At 36.4% G+C, this 16,545-nt stretch overlaps 1 pseudogene; it reads right to left on the reverse strand.

Annotated features, from left to right (window-relative positions):
* Positions 1–895: 895 nt before the first annotated feature.
* On the reverse strand, positions 896–1,860 carry LOC131408028 (olfactory receptor 52A5-like; annotated as a pseudogene).
* Between the last annotated feature and the right edge of the window lie 14,685 nt (positions 1,861–16,545).

Raw genomic sequence — 16,545 nt, forward strand, 5'->3', positions numbered from 1 at the left:
ATGAGATTCACCAATTTGATTATAGCATGAATTACTTAATAGGGACAGGCTTCAAGAAGAAGGGGATAGGGCCGGCCCCGTGGCTTAGCCATTAAATGGGCGCGCTCTGCTACTGGTGGCCCGGGTTCAGATCCCAGGCGCGCACTGACGCACCGCTTCTCTGACCATGCTCAGGCGGCGTCCCACATACAGCAAGTAGAGGGATGTGCAACTATGGCATACAACTATCTACTAGGGTTTTGGGGGGAAAAAAAAGTAGGAGGATTGGCTATAGATGTTTCCTCAGCAAAAAGAGGAGGATTAGCATGGATGTTAGCTTGGGGCTGATCTTCCTCAAAAAAAAAAAAAAAAAGAAGGGGATATTTATAGACATTTATTTCAGATAAAGTTCAGATTATATTTAACAAAAAGGCATATTCAGGGGGTTGATTTTAATGAGACAAAGTAAACATTAAAGAAGATTTTAGAATAATTGGAGAAACAATGTAGAAGGACTTGTATATTACATAAAGGAGGTTGATCTTGGTGCTCTGAGTATAAAAGAATCAACGTAAGTATTACATTCTACTATGATCTGCAGAAGGATCTCTACATTTGTCAATTCCACCCAGACCTGGCCTGAGGTGACGATGAGAGTCATGTATTCTGACTCTTCCTATAGTTAAGCATTTAGTCTTTCAGTACCTTATTTGCTCTTCTATTTTTCTTAATTTCTTCTAACAGCCTTTTGACCTAAGGTCAATAAACTGTGGAAATTTTTAATGCACTCATTTATATTTTTATTAACTTATTCATCAAGCATGATGATACTCCAAACCATTGACTGGATATTAAGAACACATATGCTCAATAGAGGAGCCATTAAATCCATAGAGGGAGATATTTCCATCAAATGTCAAGCCTGGTCTTTGTAACAGAACATTTTTACTGCCTTATCTCGGATGTACTTGGTCTTTACCCCATAGACAAAGGGGTTGAGGAAAGGTGGAACCAGTAGATAAAGGTTGGACAAAGTGATATGTATATATGATGGGATATAAGACCCAGATCTGTGAGTAAAAAAGGAGAAAAAAGCAAGGAGATAAAATTGGAAGAAGACACATATGTGGGGAATACAAGTATTAAATGTCTTAAGACATGCCTCTTTCTGGGGCAGGTGAAAGACAGTGATAAATATTTGTATATAGGAGAGGGTGGTCAAAATGAAGTCAAGGCCACCAATGATAAAAGCTCCAAGGAGACCATAGAATTTATTGATGTACACATCTTCGGTGGCAAGCTTCACAAGGGCCATGTGTTCACACTAAGTGTAGGATATTAACCTTGTTTGGTAAAGTTTCAGAAGGCACTTAATGAGCAATAGACATGGATTTACCAGAATGGCAGGCTACAATGTCACCCCAACTCCAACATGAGTGACTAGTTGTTGAGTGAATACGGTAGCATGCCTCAGAGGATAATAGATTGCTATATAGCGGTCCAGAGCCATGGCCAGCAGGACTCCTGATTCAATACCCTGAAATGTGTGGATAAGCCACATCTGAAATAGGCAAGCATCAGAATAGATCTCTGGCAAGTGAAACCAAAATATTCCAAGCATCTTGGGGACAATGCTGGTGCTAAGTGCAATGTCTGTGGCTCCCAACATGGCCAGGAAGATATACATAGGCTCATGGAGACTGGGTTCAGATTTGATGATGATCAAAATTTCCTATCAAAGAGATAGGAATTTCCTATGAAAGCAATGATGTACTTAGCACAGAATGGAATCCCAATCCAACACTGTACAGTTTCCAGACCAGGGATCCCAATAAAGGTCAGCACAGAGGGCATGAACACAGTGCCATTTGTAATAGACATGGCAGTTCAGGGGCTTTCTTAGCAAGCAAGCAAGTCTGTAAGACTGTGATCTTCTGTGCTCTAATATACCCTATTCTCTTTCAGTCGCACAATTATTGAATGACAGAAATAGGGGAATCAACTTCATCAGCTTACTTATCATTTTTTTAAATGAAGGAGAAAATGACAATATGGAGACCCACAGAAAGGTTCAACAGTATACACTTTAGCAAAATCATCCACCCACACTCAGTGATATCCACAGCGTGAAAACTGAGTAACTGGACACCATGCCTGTGAAGGGGTCCACATGATCAGGCTGCTTAGTGGTGTCCTCCTTCCTCGCCCACTCCCTCTTTTGTTTCTTCTTCTAATCTCGTCAAGGAAATCAGGAAAAAAAAAAAAAAAGAGAAGTCATTGGAATGATACTTTAGACAGAGAAACACCAAAATCTACTGTACTCATTTTCTCTCCTCCCCACTTTCTCTTTTGTCTTTACCTTCCATTAACTTTAGCAGGGCTGGATATTTCTCCAAAACACACCAACACTTCTTTGATAAAATGTCAGTAGAAGGCCCCTTTCTAGGATTATGACTCCACTAATAAAATGACCTCCCTTCACCTTGAACTTCCTTCTCACCAAGGAATTTTCGAATATGACATTGCTTTAGGACCCAGACTTCATCCAGACAGACAATGGCAGTTGCATAGTTTTGTATATTACCATGGCAATTCTGATTCAGGAAACAAGACTTGTATATAAATTCCTCAGTTAGAAAAGCTCCCACTGCTCAGACAGTCTCTTTTCCACTCATTAGAGAGTAAGGACAGTGTGAAAATATTAGTTAATAAAAACTAAAAAGATTAAAGTGTACCTGGTGTAGGAGGAGAGAGACCTTGGGTGTTTCACCAGGAGAGCACTGAGGAAGATGCTCAAGTGGGAAGAGGTAAGGTTTAGTGAATGAGGCTGGGAGCCTAGGTCTCCATATGCAGGCAGTGTTGGCAGACATACTCCTTATATAGAAATCAGCGCTACTTACTGCTGAAGGGAAGTAGAAAGTTCTAATTTTTATCTTTCACAAAAGCTGACACAAGACAAATATGAGAGAGTGGGTCTCTTCAAGAATCGTCCAAGATAGTATGTGGAGAATAATTGATAAAACACATAGGTACATTCAGGTGGAAGCGTCTTGGGGGGCAGCAGAGACAGAAAGAGAAGGCTCCAAAACAAAATTCTCATTGCAACACACAGATTGTTCCCGGGAACACTTCACACTTTCCAGTCACTGAATAGCAGCAACAAACTATAATTCAGTTTTAGGGCCGATAAGAGTGTACTTCAATGAATAGTTTTTTAAAGTGACAGCAGAGAGGTTGCCTAAGTGATTAAGTCTCAATCAAGCTGATCTACCAGTTTTTTGTGTTGTTGTCCTAAGCATTCCAAAACATTTCTCCATGAATCAAGTCATCACTTCCAAATATTACTCTGTGTTCTTCCCTGGTCCCCAACAATCTTAGTTTCTGCTCAAAAATTTTAAATTTGGAATGTTTTGGAGATTATTCTACAAATCACACCCCCAAAATAGGATTCTTTAGTATGGGTTCCTGGCAGCTGACTATATGTATGTTGATGCCTTTCCACGCCTGTCTGTCTAATTACTGTACAATTCTCACTCTCAGAAATACCTCCTTATACTGAAGCAACACATGCCCTGTAACCACTGTCCCCGCTTTTGAATTGTATATTTTCAGAAAGAATAGCACAAAGATTCGAATCTCTCATGATCCTCTCTCCTTCAAGTGAAACATCTGCAGGTCTACCCAGTTTCTCCACCAGCATGCTGCTAACTGCCCTTAACCTCTCAGTCTTCCAAAGCAGGTCTCCAGTTTATCATGACTTTTCTTGAATTGTAGTTCCTAGAACTTCCAAGTCAGACGCTATGAAAAATATATTTACATTCTTTATTTTTATTATTCTGAATTTTGTTCCTGGAGTCTACATGCCTTGGTGGTACTTGTGTTTGTACTTCGACATATATAATTTAATCTCAATTTGACCTGGTGCACATTTCTAAGTATCCACTTACTCAGTATGCAAAAACAGCTGTGGGAAGTGACTGGCACAGGAGAAGGTTGCTGTTTTCTGGTCCCAGCTGTGGAAGATTTGTGTTTTCTAACATAATTCTCCCTACTGACCAAACTTCATCAGCCTCTTATAAATCCTGAGAGATTTTTTTTTACTCTCTAGGGCAAAAAAGGAGGTTTAGGGCCCGAGGAGCAGCTACCATTTCTTGGGACTAGCCTCTTAATTCCCAGGGGACCTCATATATCTAGTCCCGCCAGCAGACGGCAGTGCTGAAGCATCTTCTCAGGCAGCAGTCCAATTGTGTCTCTCACAGCATCAGAGATTGGGATTCCTCTTGTTCTCACACGAATGACAGAGAAATGTAACTCAAAGTGGGGAGTGCATAGCATTGAACTCCATTCCTTGCCTGAGCAAATTGGCCTGCTTTATCCCTTGTTTTTTCAGGAAAGAAAATTGGAAACAAAACAAATAATAGCCTCTTCTTATTATACTTATTTACTCTTGACCGTCCCATGGATATTCAAAGGATTTCCAGATGTAGTTCAGTGATCCTAGGGGGAGTGTATTTGGAAGTGGTAGGGAGGACGGAGCTTATTGTATAGTAAGCTCTTTAAGTAGGAAGGCTAAGAAAAAGGGGAAAAATCAACAATGCACAGATGATATATTTCCTGTCTACAAAGACAAGGGATGATGAAAGATAGTTCTTTCTAGAGAAGGAGATGATAGACTTTTCCAACAACCTCTTGATCATAGGAACTTCTATACTCTCAAATATCTTTAATATATAGTTTAATTTAAAATACATGTACATTTCAGCTTTTACTTTCTTATTCTATAAAAATTAATTAATGTAGAAAAGAGGGACAAATATACCCATAATCTTACCCAATGTCAGATATTATTAATCTTTTGGTACACTGCCCTTTAGTAGTTTTCATTGGTTATTTTTTTAACAGTTACATGAGCTATATTGCTTTTATTTTATATTATATTATAGTCATTTTAACAGTTTATGAAAAATATCCAAAATCTCTTTATCAGGGTCATAATATTTTGTCAAGGAGAAATACCGTAATTAACGTAATACATATGAATGTTGGACATACTGTTCTTTTAATTTAAGTTAAAAAAATTCCACAAATATGATGCTTATGCATGGAATGTACTTTTGAATGTAAGAAACAGGGCTATATCTTTATGGTTATTGCCTTGTCCAAATTCCAATCACAGGTCTCAAAACATAGAATCATATTAATAAATATTTATTAAAGAAATCACCACACATTAGGAGATATTTTTATTCTGAGTATAAAAGCACTGCATATACTATGTTAAATTAACTCGTTTGCCAAGTACTACATCAGGAATACATTCATATTTCTTTTTTGTCAAAAGTATCATATAATAAAAGATACACAAAAAAGAAATTAAGCATAATAACTGAAAATCCATATTACACATCAGTTGTTTACTGAGAGAAGTATCAATATAATTGAATCACACTTTACCCAACCTCAACAGCATTTCCCACCATCCTTCCAGAGGTAATAGAGGTTCTATAGCTGGTGATTATTAGTTCCAATGTGTTTTCTTATGTTTTTACCAGATTACTGACTCTTATTCTGATTTCAACAATACTTTAACACGATGAGGTACATATAATTAGTTGATCTTACCCTACTTCCACTGTCTTTCATTCCTTTCATAGTTCATATTCCATCTTACTGTGATTGCCTGCTATATACCCAACTCCTTTGCCCCTCTCTTGTCATATTTCACCTGATACCTGACTGAATCAAAATATCCACTTTGTATCCACCTTCTGCCCTGCAAACAATATGACTGAAGAAAAATACATAAGAATGCTGACTGGACTTCTTTTAAACTGATGACAAATAACCTCAGGTGGGCCCTTTAGTGATGCTTTTTTAATGATGGCTAAGGGTAGCCGAAAAGTAGAAACAATCCAAATGACCCTCAACTGATGAATAGATAAACAAAAATATCCATGCAATGGACTATTACTTAGCCATACAAAGGAATGCAGTGCTGATACCTGGTACAGGGATGAACCTTGAGAATATTATATTAAGCAAAAGAAGCCAGATACAAAAGGCCACAGACTGCTTGTTTTATTTACATAAATCCTGTAGAAAGGCAAATCCATAGAGACACAAATTGGATTAGTGGTTGCCAAGACTAGGGTGAGGTGATGGAGGTAATGGGGAGTGACTGTTAATGAGGATGAGTTTCTTTTTAGGATGATGAAAATATTCTGGAATTTCATAGTGGTGATGGTTGTACAGTCTCTAGAGTACACTAACAACTACTATGCACACTTAAAAATGACATATTTTATAGTATCTGAATTATGACTCAACAAAGCTAAATGATTAAATAAATAAAAGACCACCAGAGGATTCTGTTGTCCCACGTAGCACGCTTCCCAACACACAGTTCTGCCCAGACTTTGGCCTTGTTCAGGCTAGAGGAACCAGCTCTGCAGCAATTCTGGCCTCCTGCTCCATTCATTTCTGCCTCTCAGCATTTGATCCTGTAGTCATGTTTTTCTAGATCTTAATTCCGGGGGTATTCACACCTGGCCCTGAATATGGGAGATGCATTTGCAGCCAGGATCTGTACTACATGCTCGGTGAGTGCTTGGTGAGCGTTTTCTCACCTATTCCTCACAACAGGTCTATCAGGTGGTACTGCGAGCCCCATTTTAAAGAAGAGGAAATGACACCCCAGGAGTATGCAGGAAGTTGATGGAAGGCCAGTGCAGAAACTCAGATCTGTCTGATTCCTGGAATATGATGTTTGTTTGTCCATCTTTAACTAAGGCAATTCCTGCAAGCTCCCATTTCAAGCCTCTTGGAGTAAGTCTCTCATTTAGAAATGTTCATTGCCTCATAGAGAGGGCATATGTCAATGTGACACATATCTCAACCTCCTAGTTGCTACAGGAGGTTACTTGCTACACTGGACTCTATCTAATTTGCTGGAGCCCCCAGTTGAAGGGGACTTGAAACCTGGGAGTGGAACAGATCCTCAGTGACTGTGTACGTAGCCTCAATTTTGGGACAGGCCTTCTTTATATCTTAAAAAGTTTACATGTTCCTGGATCTGTAGCATGGAAAAAATTTGTCCTAGAAAGGATACCAAAAGGCAACCAAAATGCCAAATAGATCTAGGTGCTGACTGGGAACTGGCCGGAAATCAGCTGGACCAGGTTCTCCCACTCATATGAAGGTTATTACAGTAGACTGGCAGGGTTTGTTCAGCAGAGAGGACAGGAGGGATAGTGTTGTGCTCTGAAAAACCATCTCTAGAGATAGTGAAGGCAGATTTAGATATAAGTAAGAACACAAGCCTCCTGCTCTTTCCACACTGAATTATTGGTGGGGGGGATACCATGGAGAGTGAGTGCTTGCTAGTCCAAACCATGGCTTTTGTTCTCAGTGGCCCCCAACTTGGCACCTTTCCTGTCAGCACTTGGATTCAGGCAAGACAGAAACTGGTCCCATAGGCAACCCTTGACAATTCAAAAAATTGGATATATGATTGACTCTTTTTTCCCTTTTTTTTAATTGAGGTAACACTGGTTTACAATATTCTATAAATTTCAGGTGTACATCATTATACTTCTATTTCTTCATAGATTACATCATGTTCACCACCCAAATACTAATTACAATCCATCACCACACACATGTACCTAATCATCTCTTTTGCCCTCCTCCCTCCCCCTTCCTCTCTGGTAACCATCAATCCAATCTCTGTCTCACTGTGTTTATTTCTTGTTGTTTTTTTCTTCTAATTATGAGTGAGATCGTATGGTATTTGACCTTCTCCCTCTGACTTATTTAGCTTAGCCTAATACCCTCAATGTCCACCTATGTTGTCGCAAATGGCTGGATTCCATTATTTCTTATGGCTGAGTAGTATTCCATTGTGTATATATACCACATCTTTATCCATTAGTCCGTTGATGGGCACTTAGGTTGCTTCCAATTCTCTGCTATTGTGAATAACGCTGCAATGAACACAGGGGTGCATGTATCTTTACCCATTCGTGTTTTCATGTTCTTTGGATAAATACCCAGCGGTGGAATAGCTGCATCGTATGGTAGTTCTATCCTTAATTTTTGAGGAATCCCCATACTGTTCCGCATAGTGGCTGCACCAGTTTGCACTCCCACCAGCAGTGTATGAGAGTTCACTTCTCTCCACATCCTCTCCAACACCTGCTGCTTCCTGTTTTGTTGGTTATAGCCATTCTGACGGGCGTGAGGTGATATCTCATTGTAGTTTTGATTTGCATTTCCCTGAGAATTAATGATGTTGAACATCTTTTCATGTGCCTCTTGGCCATCTGTATATCTTCTTTGGAGATATGTGTGTTCAGATCTTTTGCCCATTTTTTAATTGGATTGTTAGTTTATTTGTTGTTGAGATGTATGAGTTCTTTATAAATTTTGGAGATTAACCCCTTATGAGATGTATGGTTTGCAAATATCTTCTCCCGATTGTTAGGTTGTCTTTTCATTTTGTTGATGGTTTCTTTTGCTGTGCAGTAGCTTTTTAGTTTGATGTAGTCCCTTTGTTTATTTATTCTATAGTCTCTCCTGCCTAATCAGATCCGGTAGTTGAAAATATGTTGCTAAGGTCAATGTTGAAGAGCGCACTTCCTATGTTTTCTTCTAGACGTTTCATAGTTTCAGGTCTTACATTCAAGTCTTTAATCCATTTGGAGTTAATTTTCATGAATAGTGTAAGATAATGGTCTGCTATCATTTTTTTTGCATGTGGCTGTCCAGTTTTCTGGGCACCATTAGTTGAAGAGACTTTCCTTTCTCTATTGTATGTTCTTGGCTCCTTTGTCAAAAATTAGCTGTCCATAGATATGTTGGTTTATTTCTGGGCTCTCGATTCTATTCCATTGAGCTCTGTGTCTGGTTTTGTTCCAGTTCCATGCTGTTTTGGTTACTATAGCTTTATAGTATATTTTGAAATCAGGGAGTGTGATACCTCCAGCTTTGTTCTTTTTTCTCAGGATTCCTTTAGCTATTCGGGGTCTTTTGTTGTTCCATATAGATTTTAGATTTATAGAACAAAAAGTTCTTTGTTCTATTTCTGTGAAAAATGTTGTTGGAACTTTGATAGGCATTGTATTGGATCTATAGATTGCTTTAGGAAGTATGGACATCTTAACTATGTTAATTCTTCCAATCCAAGAGCATGGAATATATCTCCATTTCTTTGTGTCTTCTTCGATTTCTTTCAACAATGTCTTATAGTTTACCATGTACAGATCTTTCACCTCTTTGGTTAAATTTATTCCCAGGTATTTTATTCTTTTTGTTGCAATTGTAAGTGGGATTGTATCCTTGGTTTCTCTTTCTGCTGCTTCCTCATTAGTGTATAGAAACGCAACTGATTTTTGTATGTTTATTTTGTATCCTGCAAATTTACTGTATTCATTGGTTATTTCTAAAAATTTTTTAGTGGCTTCTTTAGGGTTTTCTATATATAAAATCAGGTCATCTGCAGATAGTGACAGTTTCACTTCCTCCTTTCCAATTTGGATCCCTTTTATTTCTTTTTCTTGCCTGATTGCTCTGGTTAGGACTTCTAATACTATGTTAAATAGAAGTGGTGAAAGTGGGCATCCTTGTCAAATTCCTGTTCTTAAAGGGCTAGCTTTCAGTTTTTCACCATTGAGAATGATATTAGCTGTGGGTTTGTCATATATGGCCTTTATTATGTTGAGGTGTTTTCCTTCTATATCCATTTTATTTAAAGTTTTTATCACAAACTTTTATCATAAATGGATGCTGTATCTTTCTCTGCATCTATTGAGATAATCATGTGATTTTTATTCTTCATTTTGTTAATGTGGTGTATCACGTTGATTAATTTGTGGATGTTGAACCATCCCTGCATCCCATGTCTACTCTGGCAAGGGAAATAAAGGAAAAAATAAACAAATGGGACTACCTCAGACTATAAGGCTTCTGCAAGGCAAAGGAAACCATCAACAAAACAAAAGACAGCCCACCAACTAGGAGAAAACATTTACATACCACATATCCAACAAAGGGTTAATTTGAAAATATATAAAGAACTCATACAGCCCTACAACAAATAAACGAACAGTCCAATCAGAAAAGGGACAGAGGATAATGAACCATCATTTTTCCAAAGAAGATAATACAGATGGCCAACAGGCATATGAAGAGATGTTCAACATCACTAATTATTAGGGAAATGCAAATCAAAACTACAATGAGATATCACATCACACCCATCCAAATGGCTATAATTAACAAGATAAGAAATAACATGTGTTAGAGAGGATGTAAAGGAAAGGGAATCCTCATACACTGCTGGTGGGAATGCAAACTTGTGCAGCCACTGTGGAAAACAGTATGGCAATTTCTCAAAAAATTAAAAACAAAGATACCACAAGATTCAGCTATCCCACTGCTGAGTATTTATCCAAAGAATTTGAAGTCAATAATTCAAAACGATATATGCACCACTATGTTCACAGCATTATTCCCAATAGCCGAGACATGGAAGCAACCCAAGTGCCCAACAATCAGTGAATAGATGAGGAAGATATGGTATATGTATACAACGGAATACCACCCAGCCGTGAAAAAGACAAAATTGTTTCATTTACAACATGGATGGACCTTGAAAGTATTATGCTGAGCCAAATAAGTCAGATAAAGAAAGAAAAATACCATAAGAATTCACTAAGATGTGGAAGATAACCAAACAGAGAGAAGGAAAATAGATTAGTGGTTACTAGAGGAGAAGAGGGTGGGGGGTGGGCGAAAGGGGTAAAGGGGCACATATATGTGGTAACAGATAAAAACTGGAGTGTTGATGTTGAGCATGATACAGTCTATACAGAAACTGAAATATAGTGATGTAAACCTGATATTTACAAATGTTGTAAGCCAATATGATCCCCCTCAGAAAAAGAAATGTTCTGTGCATGTGCAGTCCAACACTATATCCATTAACACATGTGGCTGTTGAACACTTGAGATATGGCTTATAAGACACTGAGGAACAGATATTTTAATTTTAATTTTATTTAATTTCAATAAATTTGTATTTAAATTTAGATAGTGCCATGTGTCTAGTAACTATGGTATTGAACAGCATTGGTCTAGACTCTTGCAAAAAAATTTAAGTAGAGGTAATGGTGAGGATAAGGAAAGTTCTATGTTAACAGATGTTTTTCTTTTCCTGCAAATTTACTTATTTAGCTAATTACCTATTTATTTTTAAGGGGTAGTATAGAAGCATCAATGTGTGCTAACTTGGCTAGGATTTATTTTAATCCAATTTGAAGAAAATCTTTACAGTTTTTAAAATATCACGTGTTTAAAACCCATTTGTTAATTTAATATTGTAGAAAAAATTAAATGCTGCAGTCAGCTCTGCAAAAAATTGAGCCATAGAAAGCCATTCTGAAAGATCATTTCCCCATGGGTCATTTTTCTGGAAATATTTGCTTTGACCTTTAAGTAAGATTGAAATCAATCATTTCTCCCTTAAATTGATTTGGTTCCCCAATACTGCTGTCTATCAATCAGTAAGGGAGTTCATATTGAAGAATGGCTAAATTAAGGCGTTTAAAAAACCAAGATGAGTCAGGTACCTTTCTAATGCATATGGATTCTTCACAATATTCCTGCCAGAAACATGATGGATAAGATGGTATTTTGATCCATTTCAGATGGAGATAAAAGAGATTATGTTTTACTTTCTCTTGTTATCAACATAAACCAATAATGGGATCATTATTATGATTATTTTGATTAAGTGGATGAATATCCTTTTGTTAAAAAAAAAAGACAAAGAGAATTAGAGGACTACCTCCTCCTGAATGTCTGCTATCATTAAGAGAGCTAAAATAAATTTTCTTGGTTGATGAATTTCAACATTCAAATAGTGAATATGCCCAATATTTTTACCCAACAACTTGGCTGTACATTTTGTTGTGAACTTACTCTGCTTGACTCAACCAGGAGCACTGCTGCTCCAAATCGATTATTGTCAGCAGAAGCTCCAACTGGTTGCCTGCAGGCAAAATTCTGCCAGGAGGCTGCCTGCCACGGCGTTTTTGCGTTTTTGACTTTTGTTCTTTCTTCATTGTGAAACTTTTGAAAGACTAGATGTTTATTATTTAGAATAATCATCTTTGTTTTTTTTGATGTTTCCTCATTATTAATTTCAGGTAATGTGCATTTTTTTAGTTGCTTGTGTTTAAAATTACACAGATAATATGGACTTTCTTTGTTCACTTATCAGGAAGCATATGATGCCTGTGTGTTCTAATACAAATGAGGTTACTTCTACTCACTGGGTTAATGGGATGTCATCCTGGTTTCTTCATTGTAATTTTTCTATTTTCCTTTTGTGATTCATAATAATTTGTGAGGAGATACTTTGACACTGTGTAAATAACCTGCTCCTCATCAAACTTTCACCTCTTAGTTTTATCATTATTTTGATGTCTAAATCTATCATACTTTTTATATTTATTTATTGACATTGTACTATAAGGAAGAACTTTCCCTTCAACCCGTAAATCATGTGTTGCTTTATTCATATCTATGTGGACTCACAGAATCTGATTTATCCAATGAGTTATAATCTATTACTATTATTATTTATTTTAATGCTTAATACTTCTTAAATTTGGCCTGAGAGAGCCTTTTCAAAACCAGATCTTGTGTCATTTTGATATGTCCCAATCATATTTGAACACTTCCTTACTTTCTAGCACAATGTTATGGTCTCAACTTATTTTATCCTTTCCCAGCTCAAGCCCTAGAAGCAGAAATTTTTCCAAAGAGAGCTGGTCTCTCTTACTGAACAAAGTTATTGAGAAACCAAGCTCTAGGCATAAGAGTTATCATTGCTACTGATTTGTCATAGCTTTTGGTTCGTATCAGTGGACAGAGCTCGAAAATATATGTAGAGAAATAAGTGTGTACACACACACAGAAATATACAATTGTATAGTTATGTTTATTTGTACATAGGCATGTATCTTTCTCCTAAAAATAATGAATCCATACTCGTAATTCCAATCAGAATCCACACCCTCAATGCTCATTCTAGTCTCTTCTATTTCCGTATCAGCAACTGTTTTCTTCAACAGTATGAAAACTATCTTCCATCATCCTCATTATTTTTTCTCATTTATTTAAGCCTAAAGCATACAATAAGTAGTCTCCAAATTTCGATATCACTATGAAAAGTAAATATAACAGATGTTCAATATTTGTTCATACTATACATTTTTCCTAAAGAAAGGTTTACATACAGTGAAATGTGTAAATGTTAAGCTTCTACTTTGACAAATGTGTTACTTGCAATTCTACCAAGATGTAGAGCATTTCCATCACTCCACTAAGTTCCCTCATCATGCCCCTCCTCAATCAATGTTTGCCACCTCCCGCCCCTGCTGAAGAAGAAATCCCTTTTTCATATTTATCTCCTTAGATTGATTTTGTCTCTTCTAGAGCATCTTATAAATATAATCATTAAAGTATGAACTGTTCAGCTTATTTTAGTCACCAAAATGTTTTTGATATTTAAAGATTTATTGGGTGTTTGATCAAATATTTTATTATTTTTTGCCTTTTTTTATGGACTTGTAAAGGTTATTTATATAATTTAGATTCACATCTTTTGTCAGTATACATATAGAAGCATCTCACAGTCTGTGTATTGCTTATTAATTTTCTCAAAACTATACTTTTGTTGAATTAAAAATTGTTAAAAAGATGATGTCTCTAGTTTTCTGTCTAAGGAGATATTCGCCTATCCTTAAGTCATACAGATATTCCATTTTTTTCTTCCTAGAAGCTTTTATTTAGTTCTATATTTAGGTTTATTACTATTACTATTGGGAGGAGAGAGAGAAAGACTTGTATATATACATCCTATTGTTTCTATTTTTTATCTAGAGAATTCTGACTAATACAGATTCTAGTAAATTTTAGAAATTATACTTAGCAGTAGTAGATAGAAGACAAAAGGTCATCTATATTTTTAATACCGTTCAAATGTAAGAAAATACCTTAGTATGAAAGCCAAATGAGACTGCTAACTAAATCTCAAATGAGGCTGATTTAACCATCATGTGAGTGTAATGCGGATGTCAGAACAGCATTCCCATATAGGAGTAGAGACTATTCCAGGAGAGTCAACACAAAAAGCCTGCAGCCTACGGGCAATTTTCTACCAAGAAGAAAAAGAGTGGAGATGTTCTAGATGTTGCAAGTTATTCTTCCCAAATTGAACCTTTAGGTAACGGGCTGCAAAAAGCCAGAAGAGTCAATGCATTGTTGCTCCTTCACCTGAAATCCAACATCGAGAGTGACAAGAATCAACTGCAGCCCTGATGGGTCAAAACTCATTATCTTGAAGACCTCTTTCGTTGTCTAAAATCATTACTGCTAGAAAATACTCACGGACTATTCTAGATCTCTTGTGAAGTCCTGAGGAATAAAGGGAATAAAGCCCTTGGAAATATTACGTCAATGTTTATCATGAGATTTTAAACTCAAATAAAATAAAATGGACACGAATTAGAAAAATGATCAAAGAAAAAGAATAAAATACTTCACAGAATGGATATACAAATGGAAAAAAGTCAGCAAAATTATTTCATTCTGTTAAATGCTAATTATAAGGAGAATGATAGTTCACCTATCAGACTGTCAAAAGTAAAAACGTCAATATTAACCAGCGTTTTGAGAATTCAAACAAGTGATATTAGTCATTGTTGAAATTGATGCAATATCTTTGAAGATTAATTTTGAAACTTCTGGAAATCATTAAAATTATAATTTACAAAATATATTTTCTGTAAGAAATGTTATGTTCAAGAATTTATTTTATTGATGTCTCGGTCCAAGTGTGGGGGAGTGTAGAGAGTCCTGGTTATCCTCTTGTACTTACAATGACACTTTTTTTTCTATTTTCCATCTGTAGGTCTCAGTTGGGAACTGGTTTTAGTAATTTGAAGACCACAGTGTTTGAATAATCTCAACTCTAGACGAGATGTCTTATGGGATGTTGACAATTGAAGATGGTGTAAATACTTTCTAGTTTCACATCATGTCTCCATTCTGGTTTGGCATTCCCATATATTTTCAGGATGACTGCAAGAACTAGTAATTTTTAGACATATTTCAAACTTCTCCAAATAAGCTTAGAATTATAGTGGACCACCTTAAGCTGGCCTGCTGCCTATTTTTGTATAGCCCACTAGCTAAGAATGGTTTGTACAGATGAACTTTTGCAATAAATTTGATGATATGGAAAATCTGACTTTCAGCCCCACTTAAGCAGAATGTTATCCTCCAGAAAAAAATGAATTCCATTCTTCTAATTAGTCGACCTTCACAGAAAAACTACACATTTATGATTATGATTATTAATTTTATTATTTATTTAATTTCATCAAAATTTTTATGATTTCTCTCTTGTAATATAAATATCTCCATAATATTCTTGAATTGCCTCTTTGCCCACAAATCATAAGCTATTTGTTTGGCCCTTTACACGAAAGTTTGCTGAACTCTGACTAAAAGACTAAGAAACTACCTCCGATGCTTTGTAGTTTTATTCCTGAGTAAATTGTTATCTAAGAATAACAACCTCTATTGGTAATCCAATCTAATCATATCTAATAAATATCGACATTTAAAAGAGTCTCAGAAGATGTCTCAGGTTAACTCTGGATTTATAAATAGTGATTCTCAGCAGTCATAAATATGTGATAAGGCCCAGTCCATAAAACCATCGACAATGTCCACCATCTATGAGACATGCAGTGCAATATTTCTTACATATGCAGTGATTTTAATCTCATGAGTCATAGTATGGATGTCTTCACGTATATGCATATTTTGCATAATCATTTAAAAAATGATCTATGAGCTGAGGTTTTCAGGAACAATCCACTAGCCTTAAGTTCTCCAGTCATTAATCTTAGACAAAACACTGCACTTCTTCATTAATGTAATAGCTTTGACTTATTTAAAAGCAGCATGTTTTAGATCCACTGAGAAGATATGCTGCAACGTGACCAAGTAGATACACACATGCACGCACACAAGGAACACGCACATTTCCTATAGAGACAAACTCTCCAGTGACACATTATCGCTTTCTGCACAAAGTTCAACGACTTTGCATAATGTCCATGGTCATTCTTAGTATTTTCCTTGTCTCACCAAGTTGTACCTTACATTGAAGGAAAAAAAAAAAAACTATGCAGTTGCCTTAAACCACATTCTGTAGTTTAAGTCTCCTCTATTATCTACCTGGCACGGCATGTCCTTACTTACTTGACCACTCATTCATCATTTCTCAAGAATCAGACTTCCTAATTAAAATAGAAGCAAAACAAATATAACTCTCTGACTGCTGCTCTCAGTTAGATTTCATGCTTCATTTTCTTTGCTAAGTCCACAATCCATGGATACCACTACACTTCTCTCTCATTTTCTTGACTCTCTTTTCAGAAATATAAGGCTAAAAACTCATGAAACTTAAGCAATGTGTCAAATTTAGCC

This window comes from Diceros bicornis, chromosome 7 (assembly GCF_020826845.1).
Source record: "Diceros bicornis minor isolate mBicDic1 chromosome 7, mDicBic1.mat.cur, whole genome shotgun sequence".
Classification (NCBI taxonomy): domain Eukaryota; kingdom Metazoa; phylum Chordata; class Mammalia; order Perissodactyla; family Rhinocerotidae; genus Diceros; species Diceros bicornis.